Below are 15,695 nucleotides of genomic sequence, written 5' to 3' on the forward strand. Positions count from 1 at the left end.
ACTTTATAAAACTCGAACTATGGCATTAAACTTATGTCCAATAAATAAATAAAAATAATTAAATAAAACTGGATTAGGTTATGTGCAACTGATAGAGTAATGCACAATAAAATAAATCAGTACTTCTTTGAAAAACTAATTTCAAACATCTTCGTGAATAAGCAGAATTAGCGCAGAAGAAGAACCAGAAGGTACGGTAATTTGCTAGAAAATTATCTACTTTGTCAAACTTTATTTCTTACATGTTATGTTTTCGCTTTGTTATCTGCTTACAACCTTTATATTTACTATACTGTTCTAAAATATTCCTTGAAGTAAGTGCAGAACAAATTCAATGTAGCCTATAAAGGTAATTGCATATATGGAAGAAAAACCATATAATTAGACAAAAATTATATATAATTACACTTAAAATTAGACAAAGTTCTACTTCAGTCTAAAATTAGTTTTACAGAGAAAACTGTAGTGACTCAAAGGGGTTTCATTTTATCACACACAAATATTCTTTATAGAATACAATGAGCTCTTTCTGAAAACCAAAATCAGATTGACTGTTATTTTTTCTAATTTTAAATTAAGTGCTTACATTTTTAAACTTATATATATATATATTAACAATCAAGATTTAGATTTTCATATGTTAAACTTAATAAATTAAGCATACTACGACAGTTGATTTCCAGACATATAAATAAGAAGGTTCAGAAATAACAAGCGTGCAAGGGGATGTGCATGACTTAGTATACAGTACACAAAAAAAGAGGTAAGCAATTTAATCTTGAAGAGATTATGAAAGTCATTATTTAGCTTTACATACTTACGTTTAACGGTTTATCGATGTAATCGATGGATTAGTTGTAAAATTTTGTGTCGCATCAGTGGTCGAAATTTTCGTTTAAGATATATAATTGTGTCAAGTGGAAATCAGTAGGTCACTACGTAAAGATAACGGAAGGAATAAGTTTCTAACCATTAATGTGACGGAAAGAGGAAACGCCGCAATTTCACGGCTTTTGCAATCTCAGTGTCTGATGCTCGAAGGTCGAAGAGAATCAAATTATTATCAAACTCATCTTTGCTTACTTATAACAATCATAATTTTCTGCTGAAAACGAAGAAATTCTATGTAAGTTTACGGATCTGCACGATTTTGTGTACAGTTACTTTCACTTGGCTTCACTATCTCTTTATCTGCTCTAGCTTTTTAAAATTTTTTCAAATTCATAGGACAACTCGTTCAGGCTGAAATATGTGGACCTTTACAGGTAGCACACTTGCCGACCCTATTTTCCTTTTCATAACCGCATGCGTTGCATGAGGTCCAACACATTTCATGCATCTATAAATGTTCTTGAGTGCTGCTTGACATGCCCAAACTGCTATAATGTATGGCACTGCGTTAGCCCTGAATGCAACTTATATGGCAATATGAACTATGAGGTAAAGAATGTGAGTTATGGTATAAATCTTTTTACCGTCGTTGTTTTTCTTATCCGTTTGCCATTTTATTCATAGCTTTCTCTTTTGTAATTAAGATGTCTTATGCAATTAAATTACCTTTAATATCTTTTATTAATGTATTTTATGTAATTTCGTTATAAGTGCCTTTATCAGCTTATAGAATGTCTAAGATATGCATGATACGGAATTTCTTCCTCGTCAAATATACGACTAATTTTTCCTATAGTTGTTTGGATCATGTACTTGAATTTTAAGTACGTCTCCTTTCAAGTTCCCTTCACCAACGTCTAAGGCTTTAATGCGTTTTTGGAGTTTACTCCAATCTGTACTGTTTGAAATTCGAAATTACAGTTGGTGGAAGGCGACAAGCAACTTTGCTTGGCAAGGTGAAATATCTGAATTTATGTCTTCATCTGAATTTACGTCTGTTTCCGTCGTGTCATGTCCTCATCTGATAATGATTCGAATTTATTGTGCTTCATAACGTCATTTGGAGATGATTTACTTGACATACGCTTTTGGGTAGTTTTTCTTGCAGTTTCACCATTCTTCAAGGTGTGCGGAAATGCGTCTCCTTTTCACGTTCGTGATCATTGGTTTCGGGGACCCAGTGCTAGTTCGCTTTGCTAATGCTATCTGATAACACCATCGCTAAACAAGTCGGTAATTGCTGAGCCATTGCTTCCCAGAGCACTTTAAAAAAGCACGTAACCTTAGAGATAAAATCGTAGTTGGCTGTACAGAAACCAAACATCGTACCAGCCGAGGCAAAACAGTATTTCTGCCTGTCTTGCTCGGTGCTTAGATCTTGTTCGTGGCACGACCGCTGACTGGCCATCTGGCCGCCTCACATTTATAGCAACATCGTTTCATGAAATTTCATTTTGTGAACCTTTCTACGAAGTTAATGCCAAGCAAATGCCAGATAATAGGAAAGCGAAATACGTAGGGCATTTGCTCTTATGAAAAAGCATGAATGTTTCTGATAGTATATCCGATAGTTAATTCATAGTATAGTCAATGCAATAATTTGGATAATATTGAACTCCCTCCACACACTCCCCGCGCAAAAAAAAAAAAAAAAAAAAAAAAAAAAAAAAGAGGGAGGAAAATAAAAATTTTGAAAGCGTTTAGATTTTATATTACTCCCAAAGGAGCGTTTTTTCCATTTACCCACATATACATGCTTCGAGAGCATTTGTGCTAACGCCTTTTTTGGACTAAAAATTTCAAAAAACAACATATCTTCAGAATTTTCGACAGACAGTCTTGGACGCTGGAGATAAGAATTGTTTAATCCGTACAGTGTTGCCACTTTGAAATCGTTGAGTTTTTTAATCAAAAATTCGTTAAACTTTTATAAAATATGATATAGGTGATAAAATAAATTTTAAATTCAAAATTCGGGCATCCAAGTGACCATATTGGGGGGAAGAACTACATTATTCAAAATTTGATGACTCTAGGTAATGATGTTTTTTCACAATGCGAGAAACATACATACATTCATGTACATTCTTCATTATTTAATTTCTTTAAATATAACACAGGCCGTCTCCCAGACGGTATAGTGGTTCAGGGAGCCTACTACGGTACCGAAGGGCACGGGTTCGAATCCCGGAGCAGACATGGATGTTTTTAAGTGTATAGCGTCGGTGCGGCATGGTGGCACTCTAAATATGAGGCAAGCCGAAAGTCCTCTTGTGTGGATTGGTGGAAGGGGAAGGGGTGGGAAACCCCCGGATCCCCCAGAGTGATCTCCCTCAAAATTAGGGGTCCAACAAGGGGTCCAAGCTAGGGCGGAAATAGAAGTCCAACCTCTCATCGGAGTAGGCTCTGTCAACCTTTGTTCCATGCGATATGGATAAAACAACAAAAGTAATACACGGTGATAATATTTGATGTCAACAATTTGAAAAGTGATTCAAGTTGCTTTGCAAGTGGCAGCTGATATTTCCAAGATCCTGAATTCCGCATGTTCTTAAAGAGTTACATGGTAGATGAACAGGATTCCACTTCAGAATACTGAAGACTTTGCACAGAGCTCGAGAGCACTTCTACTGGAGTAATAAGGGATGTCGTGCAAAAGCAGTGCTAATCTTGCAATGTCTGTGCGGGGCGGAAAGGACCCACATATAACACAAGAAACGCTGCCGAGGGAAGCTGCAACGTTACAATGTAGGTGCACCTTTTGAACGCATCGCCTTCAACATCATTGGGACCTCTGCCCCGAATTGCAGTTGGCAACAAATACACCCTCGTTTCCATTGGTTTTACTTTACCAAATGGACTCAGGTTTATCCTATTCCTGATCGAAATGCCTCTTCAGGTACATTCCGATCAAGAAAGAAATTTTGTCTCGGCTTTTACTGGGCGTCACCAGAACTCAAACGACAGCTTTACATACGCAGTCAGACGGCATGGTAGAGGGGTTTAATCGAACCATTCTTAATAACCTCTCGCTGATGGTTTCCAAAACCCAGATGGACTTGGACAAGAAGTTACCACTGTTCTTACTGATCTAAAATGCAGTGCTGTCCAAGAGGCTACTGGCTATTCTCTATCACATATGCTCTTTGGTCGTGACCTTCGCTTGTCTTATGATTTCTTGTTTGTCTGCACTTTCATCGCCTGAGGAGTACATCCAAGATTTCCAGGCATGGTTTGAAGTGATGTACAATTTTGCATGAGACCGACTCAACTTGGGGACAGAGAAGATGAAGACCCGGCACGGCACGAGGGTTACATGGCATCGATTCAACGAAGATGACGAGATATGGATGTGAGATCCGATTCGATGGAAAAGAGTCTGTCCTAAACTACAGTCACTTATGATGGTCCTTACACAGTCATAAACAGGCTGAATAACGTCATAGTTAAGATCCGTAAGTCACCGAATTCTAAGCCTAAAATCGTCCATTACGACAAGCGAGCTCATTCACTATGGCTTTAATATGGCCATTGTACGTAGGCTCCATAGTGTATATAATGTAAATATTATACTAAGATATCAGTCCTATTTGTTTCTAAATTCGTAAATTTGTGCACTCATTTATTGACTTAATATTGGATTTGTTTGATGTTATTTTACAGAAATTATTGTTTAAGCATTGCATTTGATTTGCCTTAATTGTAAGTAAGTATGAGTTACTGTCGAGGAATTGTACTGCCCGGGACGTGCAGTCCTTGGGAAGGGGGGCGCATTGTTACGAAATTTGTATATAAATTGATGATCTTAGTGCAATTATCTGTGAAATTGTTGTATTTTTCTGTGTAACGTAACATGAAAAACAAAATCTAGAGAGTCAAGCTATGCCAGAAAAGTAAAAATACACGGAAAGTCCATTTAACATTGCGTAAATGGGTATCTCAGTAATTTGACGACATATCCACAAGCTGGTTTTGCGACTTTATCGCCAAATTTGGTGAGAAATCACTGGTCCCGTCCCTGTATAACCGTAATAAGTACTATAATTAAATAAATACAATTGATCACTATATTAGCTGTAACTGTAATTCGATCCTTATATTTCTTTCCAGTATTAAAACCACCGTACTGTATCATTACTCACAGCCCGTTCATATAAATTATTGGCATCTCCATGCATTAAATACCTAGGTGGTTTACTTTCTTAATTTTTCATGTACTTATTATATGCCTTCTCACGTCTATCACACAACATTCAACTATACTTCCTTTCTTTCCTTTGTCTGACATTAAAATCGTGTCATAATCACCCAATAATTTCATTCAATATTTGTGATTTTTAACTGTATCTAAATGCTGGGATCTAAATTGTATGCTTTTAGCATACATCTCTACACATACATCTGTATATTCGCCCAAATTTGTAATCTCAGACTCATTCTATATTTTTCGGCTTGCTTACATTCTTCATCAGAATATTTATTTTTATTTAATATATTATCGAATTTATCTTACACGTAACTCTTCGTCTGATGATGATTTATACCAAACCTGTTGTTTTTAGTGGGTTTGCTTTTTCAACTGTAAATTCATTACAGTTTATTTTAAAATATTTATTTGAATTTTTTAATGCTAAGAATTTTACTTCAGCTCAGCATCGTTTGTAAAATCACATCAATTCACTTCCTTCTGTTGCAACTTTATAGCCTTTATTATCAGCTGTCTATAACATATTCACATCTTTATTCCTTTCAAACTCTGTTTCGGCTTTAAAACCTATAATAACTTTTCTGCATTCGTTAAAGGAGCTAAATATGCAAGGTGTACCGTAAATGTTGCGACTAACTTCTAGGGAAGGTAGGGCATATCATAAGGATTAAGAATTGTGTAGGAACCCATGCTCGAAAAATGTCAGGGGTAAGTGGTAGCACAGGTAGAAGATGGGAAAAGAAACAAGAGTGATTAATTTGAAACATTTATTGGACATGAATACAAATGGTGTACGACAGCTTGAATGTTACAACAGATGCTCGACGTTTGCATCATCAGACGCCAAACACCTGACACCGACGGACCATTTATTGCCGGATGTGTTCAAACACACCGGGAGTTTCTTTGATTGTAGCAGTGTGTAGGCGAGTCTTGCTACCAGATCCATTTCAGGCACAACAGGATCGCGATACACGACACTTTTGATGGCTTCCCACATAAAGAAATCAAGGCGCGATAAATCCGATGAGCGTGGGGGCCAGGGAACTGGTCCACCACACCCCAATCCATCGATGCAGGAATCATCTGTTCAAATGACTACGAACATCCAGTCCAAAATGAGCAGGCACCCCCATCATGTTGGAATGACGTGTTGCGCCTCACATTTTGTGGAACATCGTTCAAGCAAATCGGGAAGAGCCTTCTCCAGAAAGATCAAATAATTCTCGGCATTCAAATAGTCCTTCGGTGTCAGATATGTTTGGCGTCTGATGATGCAAACTTCGAGCGTCTGTTGTAACATTCAAGCTGTCGTGCACCATTTGTATTCATGTCCAATAAATGTTTCAAATTAATCACTCTTGCTTCTTTTCCCATCTTTTACCTCTACTACCACTCAGCATTAACATTTCTGGGTATAGGTTCCTATGTAATTCTTAATCCTTATGATGTGCCCTACCTCCTCTAGAAGTTTCTCGCAACACTTACGGAACACCCTGTATGTATCAAGGATGTATAAACATTTACAACTTGATTGTTTTTTGCGAGCTCGAATCCTTCTGCAACTGGTTACATGTTTTATTCCGTTTTAAGTTTTTATTAGCATTCTGATACCTTTCTTACATTTTCATGAATTCCGGAATAACTTAAAGAACGAATGTCTGCATGATCGGAGGCAACTTTGTAGAAAAACGCATTGGTACGCTCAAAATCAAATAATTAGTAGTAAAGTAGTAATCATGACAGTAGTAACATAACAGCCGTATTTAGATGATTTTCCTCCATGCTACAGCCTCCTATGTTTAAACATTTATTGTTAATCAAAATCAATCTATTAAAAAACGTTACATGATCATTCCTAATGGGAGAACCATCTGGTTTTGCTGTTATAAGTCTCTGATAAAGCAGTGGCGTAGCGAGGAGGGGGCAAGGGGGTGCATGATGCCCCGGGCGCCACTCGTAGAGGGGGCGCCAAATGGTCTCCAAACAAGATTTTCCTGAAAATTTCAGTTTTTATTTTGACCGATTTCTGGAAAATATATTTAAAATTAATAACTTTTGTAATATAATTAATTATTTATTTTCTTGATTTTTCTGATAAAATGTGTAATAAAATGTTTGAGTACATCAACCAAAACATTCTTTCTGACCACTTTATTTCTCCAAAGAAGAGATATATTTTTATTTCTTTAAACGAAATGCATGTATATCTCCCGCTTTTTATTTTAAAACGATAACACGACCTTGTCCGGAATTTCTCAAAAATATTTAATTTTCAAAATCCGATTCCATAATCTGGAAATGACATTTTGGGAAAATCCTAACGCTTCCGCTACAATGGATTGCGTTTGACTCTAATGTAAACGACTGATGGCCTTCCTGGCTACCGATTCAACTAAGTCATCTTGCTGAGACATCGTATATTCACTGCTACGAAGCATTCAACGGTTGTCAATTGTTTCTAATCTCCTATTACAAAAGGAATACTGCAAGTGTCTCCTTACTCCTTATCTAAAACGCATAGTTTTCGACGTCACAGACTAAATTTGCATATTCCCTACTTTGTAAACGTTATAATTTTCCTTTATAATCTCTTCTATTTCCTTTTGTTCAAAAAGGTTGTCGATTATATGGTTATTTCATATCGAACCCACAATATCCCCTAATTGTTTTGAGCAGTGAATGTGACTGCATGGCGTTACTCCGCAGTAGAAAAGAAACGGAACCTAAAAGATCCACTACAGATCTATGGAGAAAATATTTTTCAAAACCTAAGAGTCGCACTTCAAATACTCCTTACTATTTCATTATCAAATGCTAGCTATAAACGTTCGTTCAGCAAATTAAAATAAATTTTCACATATTTACAATCAACGATGAGACAGGATCTCCTAAGTTATCTAGCATTTTTAAGTGTGCAAAGAGAAAAAGTTGAAAGGATAGACTTCGATGAAGTAAATGATAAATTTGCTTCAGCCAAGGTAAGAAAAATGTATACATAGTAATTAATTGCATTCATGTATATAAGTTCCCGACCAAGTCGAGGTGCACGTGATTGAAGCGAGATGAGGGGAAGTGAAGTAAAACTTTTTAAGTTGGCTGGTGGTGTGTCTGACAATTTTAGATCTTTGGCACTCCAAGCACGAACATGTCCAGTTGGCTATGTCCTTTCGCATGCTAGGCCATACGAAACGTTGCTGTATCAGTTTCCTCGAAGCCTTGATGCCAGGCTGTGACAGACGATGTAACTGACTAAAAATGGCATGGCGAAACCCGGAGGGAACATAAATTTGAAATCTTGAATCCTGAACATTACAATAAAGTGATTTTTCAGGTGACAGCTGCACAGGCTTCAAGTTGAGATTGGTGGAAGATTTGCTTTTCGAAAGAGGTTTGTAGTTCTGAATCCCGGTGTTGTTTATCCGCAAGGGCAGCAAAGTTTATTGTCGAAGGAACGACTAGTTCTTCAGTACGAGACAAGGTGTCTCCAGCAATATTCTGCGAACCCTCAATATAACGGATATCTGTTGAAAATTGTCCTATGAAGTCTAGGTGTCTCATTTGACCAGGAGAAGCTTTATCTGAACGCTGTTGAAAAGCATACGTTAAGGGGTTTTGATCCGTGAAGGTCATGAAAATGCGTCCCTCTAGCATATGTCAAAAATATTTGACAGCTTCATAAGTTCCTAATAACTCGCGATCGTAAGTGCTGTATCTGGTTTGTGCTGGTCAGAGGTTTTTAGAAAAATATGAAAGTGGTCTCCATAATTATTGATCGTTCTGTTGTAAAACTGCTTCTATACCTGTTGTTGATGCGTAAACGTGTAGAAATATTAGGTTATTTTTGGAAGCAGAAGAGATGAAAAATATGCAACGCCTTCGCCGGGAATCGAGCAGCGGACCTCTGGAGTACCGGCGGCCCAGCCTGCAGAACCACTACACCACGAAGGCACGTTAGGAAAGCGGGAGAAATACCTTATATACTCCCCTTTTTAAAGGGCGACTGGGGTTTTAGGGGACCCAATTGCCAAATTCTGGGTGTGCAGAATCCTCATCCAACACCCCTTTTAGTTTGGGCGCCACTGTAGAGACATTAGGATACTTGGAAGCAAGAGAGATTGAAAAATTAGCAACCGTCTTCGCCGGGAATCGAACCGTGGACCTCTGGAGTATCGGCCCAGCGTGCAGACCCACTACACCACGAAGGCATGCTAGGAAAGTGGGAGAAATACCTTATAAACGTAGAGTGATAATGGCTTAAATACGGAAGGATACTACAAATTTGTTGCCGAAATTAAATCATTCTTGCATTTTTGGAACGCTTCGCGAGATTCTCTGGTCCAGGTTATAACACGTTTATCGTTTTTCTTGCTTCCAACCAAAAAAGAATTTAGAGATGCTTGTATGGTTGCTGCATGAGATAAGAAATGTCGATAAAATTGAGCATAGCAAGAAATCTTCTTAAGTCCTTCACTGTAGATGGTTCGGGCATATCGTGGATAGCGGTGACTTGGGAAGGGGTCGAACGCCATCGGCGGAAATTTCATGACCAAGAAAGGATACACTTGGTTCGCCAAAAACGCATTTGGAAGGATTAAGACTGATAGCGTACCTTTGAAAACGTTCAAAAACTGTTTTCAAATGCGATAGGTGCTCTCGCTCTGAAGAGGAGGCGATTAAGAACGTCATCAAAATAAGGTACACAAAGTCGAGGCCGTTTAACACCTGATTCATGAAGCGTTAGAAAGTTTGAGCAGCACTCCATAATCCGAAACTCAAATAGTCCAAAAGGCGTAATAACCGCAGTTTTTGGAATATCAGCTGTGTTAACGGGCACTTGGTGATACGCCCGCTCAAGATCAAAGGTTGTAAAAATAGTTTTTCCCTCTAAAATTTGCATACAGTCTTGAATGTGCGAGGCTGGGTAACGATCAGGAATTGTAGCCGCATTTAATCGGCGATAATCGCCACTTACCATTTCGTTTCCGAACTAGATGGAGCGGACTGGCCCATGAACATTCTGAAGGATGGCAAATTCCCTGTTCCATCATGTATTGAAATTCCTCTTTGGCGGCTTTAAGCTTGTACGAAGGTAAGCGTCTTGCTTTAGCGGCAATTGGAGGTCCGTTAGTTTCAATATAATGTAGTACATCGTGCTTAGGTTCGGAAATACCCATAACTGGGCGCGTGATTGTAGAGAATTCTCTGAGAAGTTCATGCCATGGGGAGTTACCCGAAATCACTTTAATGCTCCAATCTTGACTGTTGCGAATTACTCCCGGATAATTTAAGTTGGTTGTGGAATATATCAAACGGCGATTCTTAAGATTGACAAGCAAAGTAAATTTTTGTAAATAGTCAGCTACAATAATAGGACTTGAAACAATAGCAATAATGAATGGCCATTGGAAGTTGCGGCGCAATCCTAAATCGACAGATATCAGGCGTTCACCGAAAGTTTGAATTGTAACTTGGTAAGATGCTTTTGTTCGTAAAAATGTGGTGGAACGACAGAAACATCAGCCCCGGTGTCTACAAGAAACCTTAAGCCCGAATTATTTTCGATGACGAAACGGCGTGCAAAATTCCGTCCGCTGTCGTTCACGACTTCGAGCAACGGTCCTTCTCGTTTCCCTAGTCGTTATAACGACAAGGTGGGCGGCATTTGTTTGCCTTGTTTCCAAATTTACGGTGGTAAAAACAAATACCCGGAGGAGGGCTTTCATAACGTTTCCTCAGTGGTTTCATAACGTGTATTTCGACCACGTGATGTGGAGCGGTTGCGCTGAAAATGTTCAGCTTGGATGGCTACTAACTGAGCAACCTGTTTGGACAAATCATCAATTTGAGCCTGAACGCCACAATACCTGGACCAGGAGCCTGCGCTGAGTGTATTTGCGCTGGAATGGCTAGCTCGTGAATTTTATCAGTGATTTCGAGAAGATTTTTAAGTGGCTCGCTACTGGCCGCTAAAATCGTTTGCATGTTAGATGGGAGTCTATTCATCCATAATGTTTTAAGAATGCTATCCGTTACGTTACTGGCGGCTAAGTCTGACATTTTAGACAGCAATTGAGAAGGCCTCATATCACCCAACTGTAAATCGTGCAACAGCTGCTTGATTTTAACTGCCTCGGATTCTTCATAAACAAAAATAATTTTTTTTTTTAAAGTTTTGTATTTGTCCATCGCCGGTGGATTCAAAATTATTTCACGAGCTGATTGCAGTACCTCTGATTCTAACGCGGCGATGGCAATATAAAATTGAGTTTCGTCGGCAGTAATGTGACTCAATTTAAACTGCGCATCCAATTGAATGAACCATAACAATGGGTCTCGGCGACAAAAAGGAGGTGGCTTAACAACCACTCTCGCCATTTGTGAAGCAGCATCGTTTTCAACCACTTTAGATCAATCAAATATGCACAATAATAATATGTATAGAAAAATAATCAATATGTATATAGTGACACAGTTTTTTGGTACTTGAAATCAGAAAAATTGGCGTCTCAAATGCAGCAGACGATACATATATCCGTTGAAATTATGACAGAAATATGTTGACTCACCCGAATGCGGCACAACGCTTGAAATCACAAGTGAAATGTCTTAGTTGCATCTCATCACACTGGATAACTTACTGTTGCTCAGAATTTTGACATATAAACACCATATTCGTGCAACATTGAAGGTTGCTATTCATAATAAATACGGGTCACCAATTATGGTAGTATAATTTGAGACAGATCCTTAAATAATAATAACAATTGAATAGAATAAATATCATTTTATTTTTGGTTGCTATGGGTTACCAGACTGGCCGAGTTGAGTTGTAGTAGGCAAGTTGCCACATATCTATTTATCTATAATGTGTATTAAACTTTTAATTGTTTAAAAATTGTACTTTTTAAAAACACTTATATAAATATGTAAAATAAATAACACGTTTTTAACTAATTCTAGATCGTCGTATGTCTGATTTTTCCGCCGACACAGATGCATTTCCGAATCCAAGGCTAGTGTAGTTAGGTAGTGACTATTCTTAATATATTTTTGAGTATTTTATGGCAGATTCGGCATTTTATTATTAATTACATTATTTTCTTATTAGGAATATATTCTATACATTATATTACTGAAAGTTTTTTGTGAGGGGGGGCGCAAAAAAGGTATTTTGCCCCGGGCGCGAGTTATGCTTGCTACGCCACTGGATAAAGTGATAAAGAAAACCATCCGAAAATAGGAAACAATCATCTGGCTCTTAAACGAAAATTCTATTTTTGCGGTTTCGTCCTTGGAATCAACTTGTCGTTGTTTCTCAGTTATTTCATATTCATAACTCTTTATATGTCGATTGTAATAATAATTGGTGTTGTCCATATCAAAAATCTTTTCCATTTATTTATAAATAAAATGTAGTTTATATATTTTTAAACCCTTTTTTCGCCATAGAGAGTATATCTCTTATTTTGTCATGAACAACAGATTTGGTTTTTTTCTAATGCTTCATTACTAATCTTGGTTATAATATCTTTAAAAAACCCTATTCCTTTTTTTTTTTTACTTTTTCTATCATTTATGTAGAAGCAAACTTTAACAATAAATTACAATTTTTTCTAAATATTCCTTTATTTTCTGATTCAAATATTAAATTGTATTCCACTTCTTGCTTGTTCATGCTTAATAACTCATTCTTTTTATTTGTAATTTTCATGGTAATGCACTTTTTCATGCTATACATTAAAAATATAGGCTAATCAAACATTTCTACAATTTAACTGCCTGGTGGTAAGTATTTGTCTATAAATGAAAGAATAACATCTGACGCCTTATTATTGATTAAAGCTTCTTTCGCAATATCGCAGTAATCTCAAGATACTACCACTCACCATTAACTATCCAATTTCTGTTCTTTGTGTCGCAGATGTATTCGCTTTCTTGTTCTCTTTCATCGCAAATTTTGCTTTCAAATCCTAATTTTTATACAGTTTACTTACAGATAAATCAATTTTATATTCGTTCAGTAATTTAATAGTACACCGTTGTTTAGCTCTTAGAATGACAAACTGACCCACATAGCACAAAAACATCCTTGGGATATCCCGAGGATGTTGCTCGCGGGATATGCGCACATCCTCAGGACATCCCCGAATATCCCGTGAACCTCCTAAACACCTCCTCCCGAGTGCTTAATGTCACATCCCGGGATATCCTCAGGACATCCTAACTAAGTCCCATTGACAGCGTGCGGGATGTTATTAGGATAAGAACTCCTACTTACTGCATCCTCAGGACATCCCGGGATATCCCACTAACCTCCTAAACACAGCCCATTATATCCTAAAAACATCCTATCTATATCCCATCGACAGCGTATGGGATGTTATTAGGATTTAAAGTCCTACTTACTACATCCTCAGGACATCCCGTAATAACCCAGTTTCCTCCTAAACTCATCCTCCCGAGTGCTTAATGTCACATTCCAGTATATCCTTAGGACATCCTATCTAGGTCCCACCGACAGCGTATGGGATGTTATCAGGATTTGAAATACTAGTTACAATATCCCTTTAACCTCTTAAATACATACTTTCAACTGCTTAATGTTACATCCCAGTATATCCCCAGAAATCTTCTTTATATTCCAGTGAAAGTGTGTGAAGGTGCTGTGATAACCTGAAACTTGCTTATTTTCCACAGACAGTCTCAGGTCCTCCATCTGTGGTTACTATGGAAAAATAAGAAATTTTAAGAATATTTATACAATTTATTTTCTAATTTGAATTTCAATTTATTGAATAATTTGTAAATATATCTAAAACTGAGCAAGAGACTTGAAATGAATTATTAATACAAAATATTATAAGAGAAAATTTTGCTTTAAAATATTAAAAATCTTTCGATCATTTTTAACCATTCAATAGCCCAAAAGTGAATTCTTCGATATATTCATAATTAAATTATTCTACAAATTCAGTTAATTTGTATTCAAAATTCAATAATAAAATTAAGCATTTAAAAACCTTTAAGTAGGGGACCAGATGTGTGTAAATTTTGAAATTCTGAACTTAAGTCGGTTACGTTGATTGAATCATTATTCATGGCTACAGTATGATTAAACAGTTCATGAGTTCGTCTTCCTATTTGCTGTAATGGAGCGGAAGATTTTCTAATCAATTTTTTTATAGAAGATATATAGCTTTCAAATTTAAATGCACTGTAATTATCTAACGGCCCAAACATTTTTACATCTTCGCAAATATGCAGTAGGCCGTGAACATTATGAGCAATGTACTGTTTTTCATAATAAAGCCCGAAATTTACTACGAAGAGTTTCAATAGAGACTGTGCGTATTCATCAATTGCCGTCTGATTCTGTTTTTTGCATAAGAGTCTAATCGAAATATGAAGTAGTAAAAAATGATCATGTAGCTTTTTGTTAAATTAAAAAAAAAAAATAATGAATAAGTGGGCTAGTGTACAGTAAAAATTGACGGTATTCTGTAGCTTTCCAGTGTTTCAATTCTTTTAGAGTTGGTTTCTTGGTTTTCTTGCAAATTCAATTGGTACATAAGGCTTTAAAAACTGGTCATTTAAAAAAAAAATTAGTTCAACATTTTTATGTGGTAATCGTGCTTGTAAGGTGCCTTCGCTTATCCTAATAGTAATCATTTTTTGTACTACTCCTAAGCACACAAGGGACATAAAGTCTAACGGAATATTTATTAGTCCTATATTTGGAATATACCTTAAAATGGGATAATCGTTTTGGTAATCGTCATCAGTCAGTTCTTCTTGAGACATAAAAGTTCATATTGCGAATCACAGTTTGAAATGGAACTTAAAGAATATTTGCTAGCGCGAAAATTCGACACAGTCCTTTTTCATAATTAAATACTACTTCATCTTCTGACGAATCCGATAATATACGTTGATTTATTCTGCTGTAAATCCGTCTTTTAGATATCTGAGATATGTTTTTTTAGTTCTGATCATTTTTGTAGAATAAAGGAAACATTTAGAAACTTACTTTTCACACTCTGTCAATGTAACGCTTGCAAGCGTCAGCAAGTCAGTTCGCAACTGAAAGAGAATTTGGAACGACGGCTATTAATGTTTAGCAGAATAGCTGAATTCTGGAAATCTGAAAGTAAGTAACGTGTACTTTCCACTTTGTGGGGTTCTTCAAGGATATCCATATTACGGAGCAATTAAAACCGTTGGGGGTGTTCTGCGTACTTTGTTGTGAAGGGTTGTGAAGGGATGTTTCCCTTGTAGGGGGATACAAAAGAAGGGAAGGTTTGACACATAAATCTGCCACGTTAACAAAAGAGAAATCTTCTTGGGGCATCGGCTACAGAAAAAGTGCTCAGAGGTGTTACATTCTGAGCGGAGCTCGGTTTCTCAAAAGCAAAGAAAATTTGAGAAGCAGTTTTACGGACAATGATTATGACGGAAACGAAACTTTAAGATTTTCAACTTCAATTGTTATTTATAGTATAAAATAAAGTAATAAAAGTGCTGAGTTTAGAGAACGCGTTTAATTTAAAAATTAAATCATTTTAATTTAAAGTTTGAACATCTATTTAATCCGTTA

The 15,695-nt window shown here is 36.8% G+C and overlaps 1 protein-coding gene across 1 annotated transcript in view; it reads right to left on the reverse strand.

Moving 5' to 3' along the window:
* The window catches only part of LOC118183140 (uncharacterized), a 125,766-nt gene extending 124,930 nt beyond the window's left edge, over window positions 1-836 (reverse strand). The window contains exon 1 of the mRNA XM_085812859.1: window positions 822-836. The gene's annotated coding sequence lies outside the window, so the exon portion shown is untranslated. The remainder of the gene's footprint in view (window positions 1-821) is intronic.
* Between the last annotated feature and the right edge of the window lie 14,859 nt (window positions 837-15,695).

The sequence above is a fragment of the Stegodyphus dumicola genome, chromosome 3, assembly GCF_044657685.1.
Source record: "Stegodyphus dumicola isolate Sdum_Otavi_A_Nest chromosome 3, ASM4465768v1".
In the NCBI taxonomy this organism is placed as follows: Eukaryota; Metazoa; Arthropoda; class Arachnida; order Araneae; family Eresidae; genus Stegodyphus; species Stegodyphus dumicola.